The sequence below is a fragment of the Petaurus breviceps genome, unplaced genomic scaffold (assembly GCF_028583685.1).
Source record: "Petaurus breviceps papuanus isolate PSGF00001 unplaced genomic scaffold, PetGlider_PUasm1.0 90919, whole genome shotgun sequence".
Classification (NCBI taxonomy): domain Eukaryota; kingdom Metazoa; phylum Chordata; class Mammalia; order Diprotodontia; family Petauridae; genus Petaurus; species Petaurus breviceps.
In genome coordinates this window covers 27,031,982-27,051,400 of record NW_027187378.1, presented here as the reverse complement: position 1 = coordinate 27,051,400, position 19,419 = coordinate 27,031,982, and the positions used below count along the sequence as shown (strand labels likewise).

The 19,419-nt window shown below is 38.6% G+C and overlaps 1 protein-coding gene and 1 pseudogene across 3 annotated transcripts in view; both read left to right on the top strand.

Annotated features, from left to right (window-relative positions):
• Nucleotides 1–19,419, top strand: part of KIF13B (kinesin family member 13B) — a 278,821-nt gene that overhangs the window by 46,994 nt on the left and 212,408 nt on the right. The window lies entirely within an intron of this gene.
• Nucleotides 119–7,234, top strand: LOC138152012 (TIP41-like protein; annotated as a pseudogene).

Genomic DNA, 19,419 nt, shown 5'->3' with positions numbered 1-19,419 from the left:
GGGAGAACAGTGTCCAGGAGTGCAGCACAAGTAGGAGGCAGCTAGGTAGCCCATGATAGAGCACTAGATCCTGCATCTGGAAGATCAAAGTTCAAATCCAGCACCAGGCATTTACTAGCTGTGTGACTCTGGGCAAGTCACTTAATCTTGTTTGCATCAGTTTTCCTCAATTGTAAAATGGGGGTCAAAATACTTAAACCTATGTGACAGGGTTTTTGTGCAGATTAAATGAGATAATCTTTGTGTACCCCTTTTACCATCTACCATAGTCTGTTTTTTAAGGTGTTATTTTCTTCAGTATTTTTTTTTGTTCTTCCTTTACCAAGTTGTTGACTCTTTCATGATTTTCTTGCATCACTCTTATTTCTCTTTCCAATTTTTCCTCTACCTCTCCTACTGGATTTTCAAAATCCTTTCTGGCTCTTCCATGGCCTGAGACCAATTCATATTTTTCTTGGAGGTTTTGGATGTTTTGACTTTGTTGTCTTCTGAATTTTGTTTTGATCTTTCTTTTCACTATAGTAACTTACAATGATCAGAATTTTTTTCTGTTGTTTGCTCATTTTTTCAGTCTATTTCTTGACTTTTAACTCTTTGCTAAAGTGGCGCTCTGCTTCCAGGGTGGAGGGCACACTGTCCCAAGCTTCAGGGGCTTTGTGCTACTATTTTCAGAGATACTTCTAGGGACCTGTAAGTTTTCATTTCTTCCAAGGTGGTATAATCTAAGGAAGAGGTGTTTACTCCTCTCCTGGCCTGTGCTCTGCTCTATGAGTGACCACAAGCACTCCATCTCTGCTCCACTGCAACTGCGAGCTGTGATGCTAGTGCTCCTTCTTGCCCTGGGACTGCCAGCCAGAACTGTGCTTCGGATCTGAGTATGGGCAAAGCAGCAGAGACCTGTTCCTGGTGACCCCTGTCCTCTCCTTCTGACAGTGGTTTGACCCCCTCACTATCTGTGAGACGAGAGCTCCAGGAGCTGCGACTACGGCTGATTCAGTGGCTCCTAAGGCCTCCTCCTGGTTTGCTGTGACCCGCTCTGCACTGGTACCACCTGCATTGGATTGTGCTCCATTCTCACCCACATGTGATAGACCTTTCCTGCCAACCTTCTAAGTTATCTTTGGCTGGAAAATTCTTTCACCCTGTCCTTTTGTGGGTTCTGCTGCTCTAGACTTTGTTTTAGGGCATTATTTAAAGGTGATTGGGGAGAGCTCAGGACAGTCCCAGCCTTTTCTCAGCCATCTTGACTCTACCTCCTTCAGTGAAATAATATTTGTAAAAAGTGCTTAGCATAGTGCTTGGAAAGTAGTAAGCACTAAATAAATGCTTTTTTGATGGGTTATCTTGAAATTTGGAAAAGATGCAGATCATGAACATTACTGCCTAGGGTATATCCAGACCAGGGTAGGGAGAGGTGTGGTGGTATCATTTAGGGAGGAGGAGAAAGAAGGGGAGAGGTGATTTTACATAAAGGCTGCCTCAAAGAGGGAAGTAAGAATGCCCAAGAAAATTTTTATCTGCTTCACAATTTTTGCAGTGGCTGGCCCTGATAGAAAGGTCTGGACTAAATCTTCTTATATTGTAATCCCCTAAAATTGTCACACCTAAATATGCTGATATCTCTATGGATACTAAGGTGTGTATTTTGCAGGTCTGAACAAGGAACAAGTAAACTTTCATATGTGCCTTAATTTGAAAATGTAATTAAGAAACTCATTTGCATCCTAGGTTCTGAATGTCTTTTCTGATTTACTAAGTAGTATGACCTACCTTTGTATTATAATAAATTATTGCATCTCTTTGTTCATAGATCTCTCTCTCTCTCTCTCTTTTGTGCTTTTTGGAGAGGGGAAGGTCGGGCAGTTGGGGTTAAGTGACTTGCCTAAGGCCACAAAGGCTAGTAAGTGTTAAGTGTCTGAGGTCGGATTTGAACTCAGGTCCTCCTGATTCCAGGGCTGGTGCTCTATTCATTGCGCCACTTAGCGGCTCCTCATAGATCTCTCTTGAAGTTCCTCTTAACTAATTTTTTTTTCAGTTCAGCAAATATTCCTTATCCTAAGGATGTCCTTCATAATCCTTGTTCTTGAGATATGCAATCTATGGATTAAAATTCTGGCCAAACACTTTGGAACTTGTCTTGCTCTAGAGGTCTCTAATTTATTTGTTTGCAGTTTCTGCTTCTCAAATTATCTTGAATTTACTTGACTCTTGCTTACATGCTGTATCCCCAAGTAGAATGTTATCTCCTTAAAAGCAGGGGCTGGTTTTTATTTTGCATTTGTATCCCCAGTGTCAGCCCCAGTACCTTGCAGATAGTAAGTGCTTTTATGTTGGCTTCCCGTGCTGGTTCCAGGCTGCCACCATCTTCATGATGATCTGTGACTTTCAGAACAACTGCCAGGACTTTTTTTGGGTCCCGGAAGCTAGCTGATGGTGGCCAAGATTTCATGAAGTTAGCTGATGTGGAGAAATTAGCTGATGAACTATTTTACATGCTATCTCTTCATGGAATGGTATTTGTAGACAGTATTTGAGAATCTGGCATGGTTCTGGCTTTGGAATGAAGTTCAATGCAACTGATGCTTTGAAATATATAGACAACTACTAAAGAATGTTTAAGGTGGTATGCACTGAAGAATGGCAAGAGAGCAGGACAGAGGGTGAACACTCCAAATAGATTGTCAACCCATATGACTGAAGCTATGCAACAGATTACAAAGGAATGTGACTTGACCGTTCACTTGCGTTCTAGTTGTGCCTATGATAGATCACATCTACATGGAGGAATTAAAAGTGAGGGAATAGATTAGATTTTTGGAACTAGTTTTGTTTCCCAAGAATGAACTCCACAATCATGGAGTTTCAGGCTTATTTGTGAAATTTAAAAATATTTCTTCTAGTTTTTTTTCTGCTATTAAGATTTTTCTTAAGAATTGATTGTGTTCTTATCAGGATGGGGGCACAAGGCTTTACTATGAGACTGACAAGATTTACACATTAAGAGAATATACTTTGTGAGAAAGTGTTTGTGAGAAAGAGTTTCCTGAACCAGTGGCACCTAACCTTGTGTCTACACATGAAAGTATATGCATAGAATCTAAATGAAGTACCTCATAACATGGAACCCTCCCTGCAGATGACTTTTGTGGGCTGGGAAAGAGTTATTTGGAACAAATAATACCTATTTATGTATCATGGATATCACAATAGATAACTACAAGCCCAAGACAATAAATGAGCTGCCCATTTCCTGTAGCTTAAAGCAGTGCTTCTTAAACTTTTCCACTAGGGACTCATTCAGTGCTTCTTAAACTGTGAGTTGTGACCTAAAGAAAAGAAAATGAAAGCTTGCTGTAGACAGATTCTGCTCACCTGCTGTTTGTATCATCTGTCCATATCTATCCGTATATAAAGTTAATTGGGGGTTGAGCTAAAGTTTTGAATTGTCATAGTGTAAGACCTCATAGGTTTTTTTTTAAATTTTTTTATATTTTGCTTTTTTTTTTTTTTTGGATGGGGGAAGGTAGGGCAATTGGGGTTAAGTGACTTGCCCAAGGTCACACCGCTAGTTTTGTGTTAAGTGTCTGAGGTCAGATTTGAACTCAGGTCCTCCTGACTCCAGGGTCAGCACTCTATTCATTGCACCACCTAGCTAGACCTCATAGGTTTTTATATGTCTTAAGAAACAAAGACAGAGGGCTTGTAATTACCACAAGTAATTATTGTTTAGCTTGAAGAGATTAATTAATTGAATCTAGTGGTTCCTTACAACTTTCTTAGGTTTCCTGGAAAATAAAAGATTATACATTTTGAAACTGTTTCAATTTTAACTTTGTGAAGAAAGTCACTTGTTTAAAAGTTAATCTTAAATTTTGTGTTTACAGAGTAAGTCTATATTTTTCCCTGAAAAGTCATGTTAAATGGGCTTTTAAGACAAAATGTTCAGATTAGAGTAAAAAAATTATTTTCAGATTTCCAAGGCATGGCAGACATTGATACATAGTGATTAGTAATGTAAATCTCTGTACTGTGGCCTGTCCTTGGAAGTCATGGTATCATGGCTTCAACTCATTTTGTAAAGGTAGATGCTTTATTAAAAGCAGGTTCTGTTATATTAAAGTTTTTGTACTTTTACTTTATTTGATACCTTAATATTAATAACTATGCTGAAGTTAGTGCTAGCACAGAGGAATTTCAGGTATATAGCTTTCTATCAGATATGGTATTTAGGGGAAACATACTCAATATTAGCTACTGAAGCCAGTATTTTTTTTAATTGGAATTTTAAAGAGGGAGAAGAAAATGAGGGAAAATATTTTCAAAATAAAACTTAGTTTTTTAATTAAATTTTCAAGTTTCTTCCATGAGAGGAGACTCAGTTAAAAAAAGGATCAACTTGGGACAAACTAAATAAGGATTGGATAGCTTTAGTGAAATGCAAAAAGTAAATGAAAATTTCAATTCATTAAACATTTATTAAATGTTTACTAAGCACTAGGCACTCCACTTAGCATTGGGGATACATATAAAGAAGACAGTTGCTGCCCTCAGAGAGCTTACATTCAGGGAGAAGAACCCTGAAAAGTGTGAGGGGACGATTTGGGAGACCCAGGGCTTATAGTTATCTATTGTGATAAGACCCATAATTATGTATTATTTGTTCCAAACATGATCCCCTTTTTTTTTTGTGATTAAAGAATAAACAAGCAGTTAGTGACCTCAAAAAAAGAAAAAAACCTGTTGTTGAATTTGTTGAACATATATGCAGGGAGCATAACAGAGCCTTACACAATTTAATATGGTGAGTATCTGAATGCTAAATTGTTTCTAATTAAGAGTATTATCTTGCCACCAGGGTAGAGTTCTTTATTGTGTTAAGAACTATGAATCACAAAAAGGAGTGAAAGAAATTGGCTGGATCCCAGCTTAAAGAACTGACTGGGGAAGTTAGTTTTAGCAGTGACTTTGACTGACTACAGCTCAGCTGAATGAGTAAGTCCTGGCTGAGCAGTGAGGGAGAGAAAAGGAGGTACAAGGGGTTGATAGCTGGCATATGGGAATAGAGCTGAAGAAGGGGCTAGTGTCTAGCACTTAAACTAAGAAGAAAGAATGTATTAGGCTTCCTGACAAATGCAATTCATCAAATATTCTTAAAGCCCTAAGTACGTATAGGACGCTGTGTTAGGGAAGCTTTAGGGATAGAAGGACAAAATAATAAAAACAATCCCTGCTGCTAGGGGCTTATGATCAGTAAACAGGTGAATCAATTCATGACCCAGGGGAAGAAAGTGTTAATTGGGAGAAAGTGGAAAAGGCTTTCTTTAGAAGGCATTAAAGGATTCTAAGAGACCAAGTCAAAAAAGTACAGAGACAGAATGAAAAGTTGGGAATAGCAAAAGGGCCAGTTTGGCCAGAAGGTGGTGTGTGGTTGAAGGGAAGCAATGAGAAGTATCTAGATGGAAGGTTAGATTGAAGTCATGTTGTGAAGATCTTGCTGTTTGTTCACACGGGACTGTTATTGCCTTTGTATATATAGTTGAGTATAGTCTCTACATGGATGAAATGGAAATTATTGTATTTCTTGTAACTTTTCTTCAAGCTGAGCCTGTTAGTGATACATTTGCTTACAGCAAGCTTTTCTAATTGACTGATTCATTGTGCTTCTGGTTTCTTTTGATCTATAGTTTTTGCCACATTACATATCATTTTATATATTGATATAATTTTTTCATTAGATTTTAACCATATAAGTTAAAAGATTTTAAACAATGGTAACTGGACTTGGAGGCTGTTAAAAGATAGGAAATAAAGAATACAAACTGATTTTTGGGCCTGTCCACTCAGGTAAGGACGGAGGATATTGTAATACCTTTGCATTATTGTATTGTGATATCACACAATGCAACAAAAACATTATGAATTTTTTTTAAAGCATTTTAACCCAATAGACAAAGTACTTGATGGTTCTTTACTTCATCAGTAACTTTCTATTTGATGGCCAAAACAGCTGCTCCAGTTTTTGTCTGATGATAAAAGTCTCCTCCCTAGCCTATCATTATGTAAATTAGTATGCGCTTTGACCATGGTCCTGAGGCAGTGTGCTGCATCAGAAGGAAACTTGGGCAGCAGTCTAGGAGACCTGGGTTCTGGGTTTGTTTTAGTTACTAACTCATCTTGTGACCTTGGGCAAATTACTTTACTTCCCAGAGTTTTTGTGAGTAAATTATAAACCTTAAAGTGATAAATGAGAGTTGTTATGATTTTGACCTCTCTGGAACTGTTTCCTCTCTTATAAAATGAAGGAGTTAAATTAGATGCTTACTAAAGACCCATTCCAGTCACTGAAGTTTGATGACTATGGGAAATTTTATCTTCAAATCCACATTTGCAAAACAAAGCAAGCCAGGGTTTGACAAAATGAGGCCAATAGTAATATTTTTGGTGAATCAGGAAGAGAATGATAGCGCATGTGAATGTTCTTAAAAAGCCAAGTAAAATAAACTTCATAACTATAACCTTTCTTCTTATTTTTTTGGTGAGAGTGTATAAAAAGTAGTTATAATGAAATTCTCAGGCAAAGTATTTTTTTCTTCTAAGTGGAGTACAGAGAACTTGGGTTTTCTGCCCTACTGATTTCCAGTCCTCCCCAAACAGATGCCTTTTCTCACAATGCTCCCTTCATCCATTGGAAAGACCTTCCTGCCTCTCTGCTCATCTGTATATGCCAGCTATTTTGAAAAGCCCAGATCAAGTCCCACTTCCTCCACAAAGCCTTCCCTAGAAATTCCAGGCCCTACTGATTGTGTACTTTTTCTAATTCCTTCCATTGTACTCGTTATATGCATTACAATGAATACTTCACTATAGTGCTTTCTTCAGATGGTTCATTTATGCGTAGATATTTCTATTCCTTGTACCATTATAGTACCCAGCACCATCCTAAGCACAAGAAAAGTGCTTGAAAAAGACTTTTTGAATGATTGTTATTTGTTACTGAGGAGGATAGGATTAAGAGAGGGACCACCATAGCAGAATTTGTAAAATAAAGTGACTTGGCTTGTGCTACTAATTTTCTTACCTCTCATGGAATGGCTAATGAGATACATAGAAAATGTTTATAAAGGTTGAGTGTATCTATAGAGAAGAAAAATAGGATAGAAGAAAGCTAAGTTATAATTCAACTGCCAACATGCTGATTAGAGCAGTTGCCTTATTTTGGGGGTGGGGGGTAGTGTAGGGGGGGACTACAAGTAATTACTAAACCTTAAGGGAGAGATTGGTTTCTCCTTTGATTCCTGCTGTGGTTGACAAGAAGGGGTTCCCATGGGGGGAGAGAGAGGAGGGCTTCAGGCAGATGAGTTCTCTCAGTAGAAAGGCCCCCTGTCCCTCCCAGATATTCTTAGAAGGACAGTGAAATTAGAAATGGAGGACACAACATAATAGATGTAAGTTTATCTTTGAACAAAACTACAATCTTTATAAAAAATACTCACTGATCAACAGTGTGTATTGTACAGTTTAAAATTATTTTTTTTTAATTAAAAAAACTAACCCCTGTAATATCATTCATTTTTAAATGGCCACTTGGGTGGTACATGTTCAGGGTATAAGTGAGAGTAAGTCCTTTTACTGGATGTCTGATAACAGATTTAACATTCTGAATCAGGACTAGCACTGAGGTAAGGCCTTCCTGATTTGCAGGCTCTGACTACTGCAACATGCCACATCTCATAAACAGTCTCCTTTGCCAATTCTAGGTCCTGTGATCCTTTGTGTGAACACATTCCATTTGTGCCTGTATTTTCCTACCTGTTGTGGATCACTGAATACTAATTTCTATCTCTTTACTTGGACAAAACTTCTGCCTTTGCCCTGGTTTGATCTGGGTTCCTGGACACTGACTAGAGTTGACTTGTTTAGCCTCTGAACCTTTCCTGTTTTCTGTTTGGCTGGAGACACCAGACTGACTTTGCACTCTCTTAACCCACCATGCCTGATGGTGAGTTCTTTGTGTACAAAACTATCCTCTGTGCACTGTTGGGGTGTGGTTGCTTTCCTAAGACTTTGCTCTCCTGTCTTGTATTGCTGCTTATGACTGAATATGTGCAATGGAGACTTGAGTTTAAGGATTAATGAGAATTTTAATCTGTGTTTCATTTATTGGGGCTGAAATTTCTCAATTTGTGGGAAGGCATTGGGAATTCTCTGCCTGGTGCTAAAAGGAGCAGGTTGACTAGGATGACCAAGCTATCATTTTCAGGTGGTGCAAGACAGCGCTGGGAAGACTCCAAGGTTTTGACTTTCAAATAAATTCTTTGCATTCCTGTATAAATTCAGTCCAAATCCTATGACAACTTGTGTGTGGATAACCAAAGCACTTTTATGACCTAGTCGATTGCTAATAATTTCTCATAATCTGTATGACAAAAGACTCCTGGAGTCTGTTACGGTGAAGTTGGATCTGCAGTCTCTTTTCATTTATTGAGAACACTTGGGTATTTGTATAACTTTTAATTAGTAATAACCACAGTGACTCAACCTGGTGTGATAGCTGCCACCCCCTAGACAGAAACTACACAAGTGTCTGCTTCAGAGTTGTGACTTTCCTCTGTAATGTAGCAACTTGTATAATGTTCCTACAGTTCTTTTTAGGATGGAGGGAAGAGGGGGTGAGTTATGAGCTGTTGTTTTTATTGGAGCTCAGTGTTCAAGGTCATCTTCTTACTTTAAAAGGAATAAATGATGCAAGGCAGAGTATGGAATTTTTTGAAATGCTATAAATGAAAGTCATCTCCCCTAAAGGTGATTTTGACTTTGGATCTCTCTGTTTACAGAAGTTTGCATTTTGTTTTGTAAGTACTAGAAAAATTGTGAGATAACCAGGCAAGGATCAAAATGATATTTGAAATAAAGGAGAGGAAATGGAAAGTATTCTCTGTTGGGTTTTCTAGGAGCTTACAAAAAAAAGACTAGTAATGCTTTCTTCAGTCCCTCTAGGTTGCTTGTTTCATCTTTCAAGAAACAAAGCAGCTTGTTATCCCTTCTTTCAGAGCGAAGTTACTGAAGAGAGTTCTGAACAAAGTATGAAGATGTAGTTTCTAGTCCTGACTTTGTGACCTTGGGCAAGTTACCTCCCCTTTGGGAACCTCAGGTTCTTCCTTATATGTCACATGAAGTGTGTTATACAGAGGTATCAAACCTGCAGGGTCTGCATGGGCCCACAAAGCTCCTGAGTGGGCCTGAGCCAGGATAAAGTATAACCGGGAAATGCTTAACTACATAAATAAAAATACAGTACAATCTAGTTAATCTTCATTTATTTTCTGTGTTAATTGTGGTCAACTGAAGTCTGTTTCTATTTGAATTTGACACCATTGGACTAATCTCCAAGGTCTCTTCTAACTCTGATCCTATGATCTTAATTTTTTATTTTATTTTATTTTGCTTTTTGGAGGGCAGTTGGGGTTAAGTAACTTGCCCAAGGTCACATGGCTAGGTTTTTTTTTTTGTGTATGTGTTAGTTTCTGAGGTCAAATCTGAACTCAGGTCCTCCTGACTCCAGGACTGGCGCTCTACTCACTGCGCCACCTAGCCACCTCCCTATTATCTTAAGCTCGTATTTATCCCATGATCCTGCCAAAGTAATATCTTTGAGCTCTTGTTCTAGTCCTGAGTTCTCCAGTTTGTCTTTGTTCATGCTAACCTTTACCTTCCCCACCTCCCCCACCACTACCTTCTATTTTTGAACTGTTTATGATTTTCCAGGAGGGCTATTTATGTAACATAGATTAGATTTTGCAGATACCATAAATGAAAATTTTCATTTTCTCAGCATCCTTATCTTGGTGCTTCTCTTCCTTACTTAACTCTGTATTTGGCTCTATTCTAACGTATATTGTTCTGTTATGGACAAAGATCAAATATTGGTATTGACACCTCTTTGAATTATAACAAATATTAGAATAAAATCCACCAAGATCGTGGGATCATAGATTTAAGATTGGATGAAGTCAAAGAAATCATCTAGTTCAGGGGTGGGGAACGTGTGGCCTCAAGGCCACGTGTAGCCCTCTGGGTCCTCAAGTGTAGACTTTTGACTCAGTCCAGGTTTTACAGAACAAATCCTTTTATTAAAAGGATTTATTCTGTGAAGTTTGGATTCAGTCAAAGGGTCACACCTGGGGACCTAGAGGGCCACACGTGTCCTCAAGGCCACAGGTTCCCCACCCGAATCCATTTCTCTCCTACTTGCAGCTAAGTGGTGTGGTAGATAGTGCACTCGACCAGGACCTCCCTGCAGCCTTTCACACTGTTGATCACTGTCATCTCCTTGATATACTCTGTTCTACTTCTCCTATCTGTCTAACCATATCTTAGCCTTCTTTGCTGTATCCTCATCCAAATCACACCCTCTGACTTGTAGGTGTCTCCCAGGGCTCTGTGCTGGGCCATCTTCTCTTCTCCTTCTATACCTCTTCACTTGGTAATCTCATCAGCTCCCATAGATTTAATTGCTCATGATTCTGAAATCTACCTGTTTTGCACTAATCTCTCTGCTGACCTCTATTCTTACATCAGCTGCCTTTCAAACATCTCAAACTGGATGGATGTCTAGTAGGTATTGTAAACTTGACATGTCCAAAACAGAGTCTTCCCTCCCCTTCCTCCAAACTTCTCTATTACTGTCTGAGGATATCACCATCTTATCTTATACCAGTGTCCCAGGCTCTCAACCTGAGTCATCCTCAACTCCTTATTATCTCTCATTTTCCATTTCCATTAAGTTGCCAAGGCTTGTCATTGCAACATCTCTCAAATATACCTCCTTCTCTCCTCTGACACTGCTATTTTTCTGGTACAGGCCCTCATCACCTCACACTTAAGCCTATTGCTGTAGTTTGCTGGTGGGTTTTCCTGCCTTTTTTTTTTTTTTGCCATTTCCCTGCCATTCCTTACTCTAATCCATCCAACCATTCAGCTGCTGAGGTGACTTTTCCTAAAGCATGAGTGTGACCATGTCAGCTCCTTCCCACTTTCATCAGTAAACTCCACTGGCTCCCTATTTCTCAGATCTATCTGAATAAAACAGTGGGCTGGAATTCATCAATTCCATCTAAACTAAAATTCTTTACCTTTTGAACAGATCTGAGTTTTCCCTCTCATTTTCAGTTCTGTACTTCAAAGGCTGCCTGAATAACCTATTTCTGAAGCTCATTTCTGAATGAGGAAGTAGAAAAGGGGAAAAACCTTGGTCCTAATTCAATAATTGTCTATTAACATAGGAGAGAAATGATCATTTCTCTCATCATCACCTCCAGCATCAAATATAAAATCCTCAACTTGGCATTCAAAGCCCTTTATAACCTAGCCCCCTCTTACCTTGCCAGTCTTCTTTTTTTTTTAATTAAAAAAAAATTTTTTTATAAAGCAATTGGTGTTAAGCAACTTGCCCAAGGTTACATGGCCAGTTATTTTGTGTGGGTGTTAAGTATCTGAGGCTGGAACCGATCCCAGGTCCTCTTGACTCCGAGGCTGGCGCTCTTACTCACTGGTGCCACCAAACCGCCCCCTCTCCAGTCTTCTTAAACCTTGCTCACTGCTGTATACTCTTTGAACCAGTGATGTGGCATCCTTGCTGAAAGCAAGGCGTTCTTTTTCTTGGCTTTGGACGTTTCTCTTGCTGACTCTCATTATTGAAATACTTGCTTTCCTTATTTCTACCTTTTTACTTCCCTGGCTTCCTTCAAGTCCCAACTAAAATCTCATCTTCTACAGGAAGTGTTCCCTTTGTTGTTGTTCAGTTACATTTCAGTTACGACTGACTCTTCATGATCACATTTGGGATTTTCTTGGTAAAGATACTGGAATGGTTTGCCATTTCCTTCACCAGTTCATTTTCAGATGACTTCAGGCCAGGTGATCTATCTACTGTACCACCTAGCTGCCCACTAACTTTCCCTAGTCCCTCTTAAATCTGGTACCTTCCCTCTATTAATTATTTCCTATTTTTCCAGTATGTAGCTTGTTTTGTATGTTTTTGTATGTATTTGTTTCATGTTGTCTCCCTCATTAGATTATGAGCTTCTTGATGGCAGGGACTTTCTTTTGCCTCTTTTTGTATCCCTAGAGCTTAGCATAGTGCCTGACACAAAATAGGCACTTAATATATGCTTATTATATTACTGATTTATAGTGATTTGTTCAAGGTCCAGCAGTCAGTACGTATCGGTAGACCTAGTTTTTGTAGCTCAAAGATTGCCTCTTTACCATGTGAAAAGCATAAGATGATGTATGTGAAATTCACTTGAAAAGTTAAAAAGTGCTGTGCAGATCCAAAATAAAACAGAGTTTGAAAATCATTCCCACCTTTTCCCCTCCCTCACACTAAAGATAAAAAAATGAGAGAATTCTTTCTCTGTCATTCAGAGTAGTGCTGTGGGCTGCTCAGTGTCCAGCACTTAGCATGATTTGGAGATGTGAATAAGAAATGACGAGTCCATGTGGGTAGTTCAAGAAAGAATGGTGAACTCAGTTTATTGATTCTCAGAACAAGGTTTTTATAGAGCAAAAGAGACAAAGGAAGGGGACTCAAGTATTCTTATCATTACCTAGTCTGTTGTATCCTGGAAGTAGCACAGATTAGATAATTTGATAAGGATTTATTATCTAGGAGACTAAAGTCTTAGGGTAAGACCTTTGATCTAGGCCTCTGGTATCTGTTAATTCAGCCACAGTCATAAACATATACAGTTGAGAGCAAATAGAGAGCAAAGCTGCAATCCTAAAAAGACATCACATTTAGAGCTGACCACTCAGATACCTCAGTGCTGAATCAAATATTTTAGCTCTTAATAACTAAAGCCTTGGGACAGAGCCTGTTGGTCTCAGAACTCAAACAACATCCTTTTAAGTGTAACCCATATCAAAAGAACTCAGGAGCTAACTTGAGGAAAAGTCGCATCTCAAAGAGGTCTTTGATATTCAGGTCCACTGATGTCAAGGTAATTATCTGAAGTCCTGGCTCAGACCTCTTTGGCTCCCAATAGAGTAGCTATATTTTAAAGCTGAATCACAACATAATGTAACATTTGGAAAACACTCCATTGGTTCAGATGGTAGTCATGGCTAGAAGGTGGTGGCTAGAGTAAGTAGTAATTAATAATTATATGATAACTTTTTTTTAACTAAATTTTTGTTGATGTCTCTGTTTATGTAATTCTTACTATAATGAAAAACCTTTTTGTTAGATAGAAATCACTAGGAATCAAAATTTGAGAGCTTATAGTTTATTGTGGTAGCTAATATATACCCATTTAAGTATATGCAAAATAAAATATGAGGTAATTTTACACCCTTGTGAAGGCTTTAAATGATGGAATGAGGTTGTATGTTCTCCTAGAAGCAGTAGGGAGCCACTGATGATCCTTGAGCAGTGGAGTACTTGGTGTGTGCTTTAGGAAGATAATTTTGTCAGCTGTGTGGAGAATGGTTTGGATGGGGGAGCGATAGAAGCAGGTAGACTGTGAAACTTATTACAATAGTCCCTGGAAGAATTGAGGAGGGTTTGAAGGAAGCTGTGAGATCTGTGATTTCATTAGTCTGGAGAGTTCCTCCACTGGTACAGATCACTCCTTTCATCCTTTCTCGTTCCTGTCCATGCTTTTCTGTTAAATCCTCCTTAGAGGATCTATCCTACTTACTGCTGGTGCTCCTTATGCCTTTTCCTATCTTTCTATATTTAATTCTTCAGCCACCTATAATTTTTATGTCTTTATACTTATGAATTTTCTGTAAACACAGCATTGCTTTTCTTAGACTAAACATATAGAAGGCACTTGGGCATTCCTAGGTGAATTCCCTCTAAAGGTGATCTCCAAGACAGATGTGTTTTTCATTTACCTTACACTAACCCTGGCTTTTTCTCTTCCTCCTCCTATCTTCCACACAAAACTCCCCTTTACACATTTAACCTCAGCTGCCTATTTTTCTTCTTAAGGCAATTAGCAGTAATGTTTGAATGATCAGTAAATAAGTTTAAGCCTCCCTAGCATTTAAGATGCTGCTTGGTGGTTTGGAGAGAGTCCTATATTTGTAGACAGAAAACCTGTTTTAATCCTGACTCTGCCATTTATTAACTTTATAATCTGAGGGAGTCACTTATCCCCTCAAAAATTTAGTTTATTTGTGAAATTAGGTGGTATCTGTGGTTCTGCCCAATATTTAAATTTTCTTGAGTATTCTTATCTTTAAAGAAAATCTTGTTAGACTCAGTGGACTAGGTGAGAGATATTTTTTAGCTGTGGGGCCTTCCAGCGATTTCTTCTCTAGGAAGTTGTCACCCTCCAATGTCAAACTGGTTCTACTGGGATTTACCGAAAATGAAAATTGTTTAGTAGCTCATAGCTATATAGCATCTATTTTCTATTTACCCTCTAAAACTTTGCTAATGACTGTGCACTGAGTATATTACTCTGACCTAGGCAAAGCCAGCCACACTCTGTATCACAACACACCCTATACCATCCCACTTTTGTACTTTGTTCATGCTGGTCCCTTTTTTTAAAATGTCTTACCTGTTCTTTGAATTCCTAGCCATTTTTTATTTTTTGAGAGGGGAATGCAGGGCAATTGGGGTTAAGTGACTTGCCCAAGGTCACACGGCTAGTAAGTGTTAAGTGTCTGAGTCTGGATTTGAACTCAGGTCCTCCTGACTTCAGGGCCAATGCTCTACTCACTGTGCCACCTAGACGCCCCACCTAATCATTCTTTAAAGCCCACCTCAAGGGTCACTCCTTCTATGAAGCCTTCCTTGTTCTCTCCCAGCCATTAATAATACCTCCCAGTAATCTCCTGTTATCAAGTTGCAAACTTCATGAGAGCATGGACTTCATTTTAACCAAACTTTGAATTTCAGCACTCAGCATAGTAACCATCAATTGGCAGGTATTGATGTTCTTGGCATCAGGAATTCTTTGCCCTGCTGGATCTTACATTCTGTTGGAGGAAACAGCATGTATACATAGTGGTACATACAAAAACATATTAAAAAAACTTTTAAAATATATATACATACATACACACATATGCATACATGTAATGAATACAAGGTAGCCTTTGGAATCAGAATAGGCTTTATGGAGGAGGAGGTAGTTTTCAGGTTGAACTTTGAAGGAAGCTCAGTCTTCTTAGAGTGTCTGTTGTTATGTGTGAGGAACAGTAAGAAGGCCAATTTGTCTAGACCACAAAATTCGTGAAGAGAAGTAATAGATATATAATAAGATTGGAAAGGTAGTGTAGAGTCCACTATGAAAGGATTTTATACTTTATTTGTTCCTACAGGCAGTAGGGACTAGGAGTGACAAAGTTATGCATTGGCAGATGTGTAGAGGATGTGTTGGGGGAGGAGGGGAAGACCTGGGGCAGGGAGACCAATTAGGAAGATGTAGCTGTAGTTCAGAGAAGAAGTGATGGAAGTGATGAAAGGTACTACAGAGGTAGAATTGACAAGATATAGCAGCTGATTAGCTATGTGGTGTCAGTGAGAGTAAGGAGGTGATGGTGACATATGGGTTGGGAACTTGGATGCCAGACTAGAAGCATGAGGGGCACTTGACCATGTCATCATAGGGGAGTTTGGAAGAGGTTGATTTGCAGGGTGAGGACAAGAGTTCTGCTAGGACATGTTGAGTTTGAAATGTAAGTTCTAAATGTCTAATAGATAGTTGGTGATACAGGATTGGAGCTCACGAGAGAGACCAGGGCATAGATCTGGGAGTTTTCTGCATGGGAGGGAGACAGACTGCATGGGGAATGATGAGAGTGTAGAGAGAGAAGGCGGCCCAGGACTAGACCCTGGAGGTCATCCACAGTTGGGTCTCCAGTATAAATCTAGCAAAAGGAGCCTGAGAAATACTGGTCAGATAGGTAGGAGATCCAAGGGAAAGCAGTGTCACCAAAATCCCAAGAGGAATATGCATCCAACAGAGAAGTGACCAGTAGAGTCCAATGCTATATAGCAGATAAGCAAAATAAAGTTAGAGAAGATATTGTTAGAGCTTGCAATTGAGAAATCATTAGTGGTTTTGGAATAAGCAGTTTCAGTTGAGTCAGAAGCCAGATGTCAGGAGATTGAGGAGCAAGTGAGGAAGTAGGAGGGAAGTAGTGTAGACAGCTTTTTCTAGGTGTTTGGTTTTGAAAGGAAGGGGAGATAACAGAAGGACAGTTTGAGGAAACTTGGTGGGTACTTCAGCTTTGAGGAAGATTATGGACAGGTGCAGCTCCTAAACCATGGTGGAGACTCCTCTAATCAGTTACCATCTCTTTTATTGATCAGTGATTCTTTAGTATAAGATTGCATAGAGTAAATGCTGACTCGTCCTGTGTGGTTTTTATGCCTTTCTTTTCATAAATCTTCTATAAAGACTCCACTCAAATTTCTGGACCCTTTCCTTTGGCTCTTTGAATATTTCATGGATCCCCCCTGCTGCACTGGGTGGGTTATCCATCTGTTATCCTGGATTTTTGCTTTATACCCTGGAGACAAGGTGTTTTAGGCTTTCAACAGAAGGGGTGGGGGGAGGGGATGGGGACCCAACCCTTTGCTTTCTAGGCATAGCCTAGATAGCCTTTAAAATTACTGGAATTATTCTTTTGGGCTGGGGTTATTTCACTTCTGTCTTTGTAGTGTCTGGGACATACATAGTAAGCTTTAAGAAATGCTTATTGATTGGTGAACATTGCAGTGGGCTTAAGGTCAGAGAAGTGACTGCCAAAAGTCATAAAGTCAGGATGCTTCACTGGTGAGGCTTGAAACCAAGACTATTGGATTCTGATGTCTGTTCTCTAGTCACTACACCTTATTCCCTCTTTCTATTTTACTTTTATCTCAGTTAATTTTCTTCTTAGCACCAAGGATTATCTGATATAGTCAGTGGGAACTTAGTAGATACTGTTGTTTATATTAGAAAGGATATTGTTTGTAGGTCTTTATTTGAGGGGCATGAGGTCAATTTATTTGCTGAATTTTTGTCACTAAAGGTTATTGCCAGTTGGAACAAAAACTTCCCCAAACCAAGATTTAGATTCAAAATCAGAGGTCAAAAAAGCTGTAGACTCTGAAGAAGTTTAAGCTCTTGTCCAAATAAATTTCCTTAATTCATCCTATACACAGAAAAAATAATCATGATCAGTTTACCTCAGCAGATCGTTGCCCCACAGTTTACTAAAACAATTGCTTCTGACCTTTACTACCTTTCTCATCAACTTTGTTGTAAAGAATAAATATAAAATCTTGAACTTTTGTAGAGTTTGGAAAATATTTAAAACAGTTTACAAATACAAGCACTTTTTTTTTAAACTTTCTCCTTTATACTGACATAGAAAAGCCACTAATAGACAGTGGTATCTTATTAATTTGGGGGGAAGCAATTCTTTTTTTCAGCATGGAGAGTTAAAAGCAAAGTTGACCAGCCTGTAAACATCTTGCTTCATTCATTTGAGGGATTTCTACATTGTGTGTTTATCATTTTTAAAGTAATTATCTTTTATTGACTTTCATTTTTTTACCTTTATATGGCATTTTAACATTTACAAGGAACTTTCCTTACAACAATCCTGAGGAATATTAGTATTATCCTCAGTTTGTGGAAAAGGAAATGGAGGCTCGAACAAGTTTGCGTAGAGGAACAAAAACTGGTAAATGTCAGAGCTGGAACTTGAACGCATGTGCTCTGGCTCTTTCTACTGTATGATTTCACAACTGTGAGTGCTTCCTCCATCCATGCTGAGTAGTTCTTTGGCAGATCATTGGGGATGGGGGTGGTGGTGGTATGTCTCATTTAAAAAAACAAACAAAGAAAAATCAAACATTTCACCATCTGCTGGCCTAGCCTTCTGGTCAAGCCCTAAGATACCATTTTTATAAAATCATTCTTAAAATGCTGTATACATTTAAAAATCAGGTTTTAAAAGAAAGTCAGTAGCTTCCTAATGAAACATCAATAGTAATCAAATACTGCAGTGAGATTCAATACTGTACAGTAACAGAAGCTGTGTTGTTGCCAGTGAGATGTGGGAAAGGAGAAGCTTGAGTTCCTTGGATAAGCTCTTGGGCTTTTAAAACCAAAACCCAAACCTCTGTTCACTGAAGTATTTAAAGATAGCTGTTTGAATATCTCTCGTTTACTGGTTCTTTGAAATTGTTATGGGCATATAATAGTTTCTTCATCTGTAAAATAAGAGGGTTGACCTCACAATTTTTTGAGTCTCTTAACAGCTTTCTCTAAATCTATATTCTTTTTAAGTGTTAGGACTTGGCTTCCTTTCCTCCATAGAAGTAGTAGACTGTAGAGGTTGAATAATTTATATACTGTCAGCCAGAATTTTTGTGTTGATTGGTTTTGCCAAATTACTTTTTTTCTTCTTTTTATTTTTTGTTTCAAGGGATGGCTCTTCTGATAAGGAAGGGATGCATTCAGAAATAAAAATGATGTAAAAACAAATGATGTATATTATAATTTAAAAATGTATATTATAATTTTTTAAAAAGTTATTGCTTGGAAGAGGAAAATTCTCCCCAAAGAGCTTATTTCTATATTCCCCTCTGCCCCTGAGTGAGAGGGAGAAAATTTACAAGGCAGAGTCCTTGTACAACAGGAAAGACTATTTTCTAATAGCATCTGTTTGCAAAAAAATTGACATCTTTGTGTGCCTGTTTGAAGGCAAATGACACTTTTTTTCTATATTTTTAGAGGCAATTGCTTACCTCTTCAGCAGGATATTTGAAGAAAAAGGCAGGATAGAAGAAAGGAAAAACAGCAATTGCAATATTATCAATCAATATCATTCAGTAAACATTTCTCCTACAAAGTACCAGGCACTATGCTAAGCATCTGAGATACTAAAAGAGGCCGCAGACAGTCCCTGCTTTCAAGAATTTAGAATCTGGGGTGGCTAGGTGGCACAGTGAATAGAGCACCGGCCCTGGAGTCAGGAGAACCAGAGTTCAAATCCGGCTTCAGACAACACAAAAACTAGCTGTGTAACCTTGGGCAAGTCACTTAACCCCCCAGTTGCCCTCCAAAAAGCAAACAAACAAAAAAAAAGAGTTTAGAATCTAATGGAGGAGACAATAAGAAAACAAATGTACACACACACGTATACACACACACACACACACACATATATGTATAAAGCAAGCTGTACACAAGATTAATAGGAAATAATTAACAAAGGGAAGGCCCTGGATTAGAAGGGGTTGGAGAAGGCATGTCTAACATTTATATAGCACTTTAGAATTCCAAAGTGGAGCTTATATGTATTATTTGATGTTCATAGCAACTCGGTGAGGTATTCAGAGCAGATAAAATAACCTCCATTTTACAGATGATAAAACTGAGGCTGATGGTGGTGAAATGAACT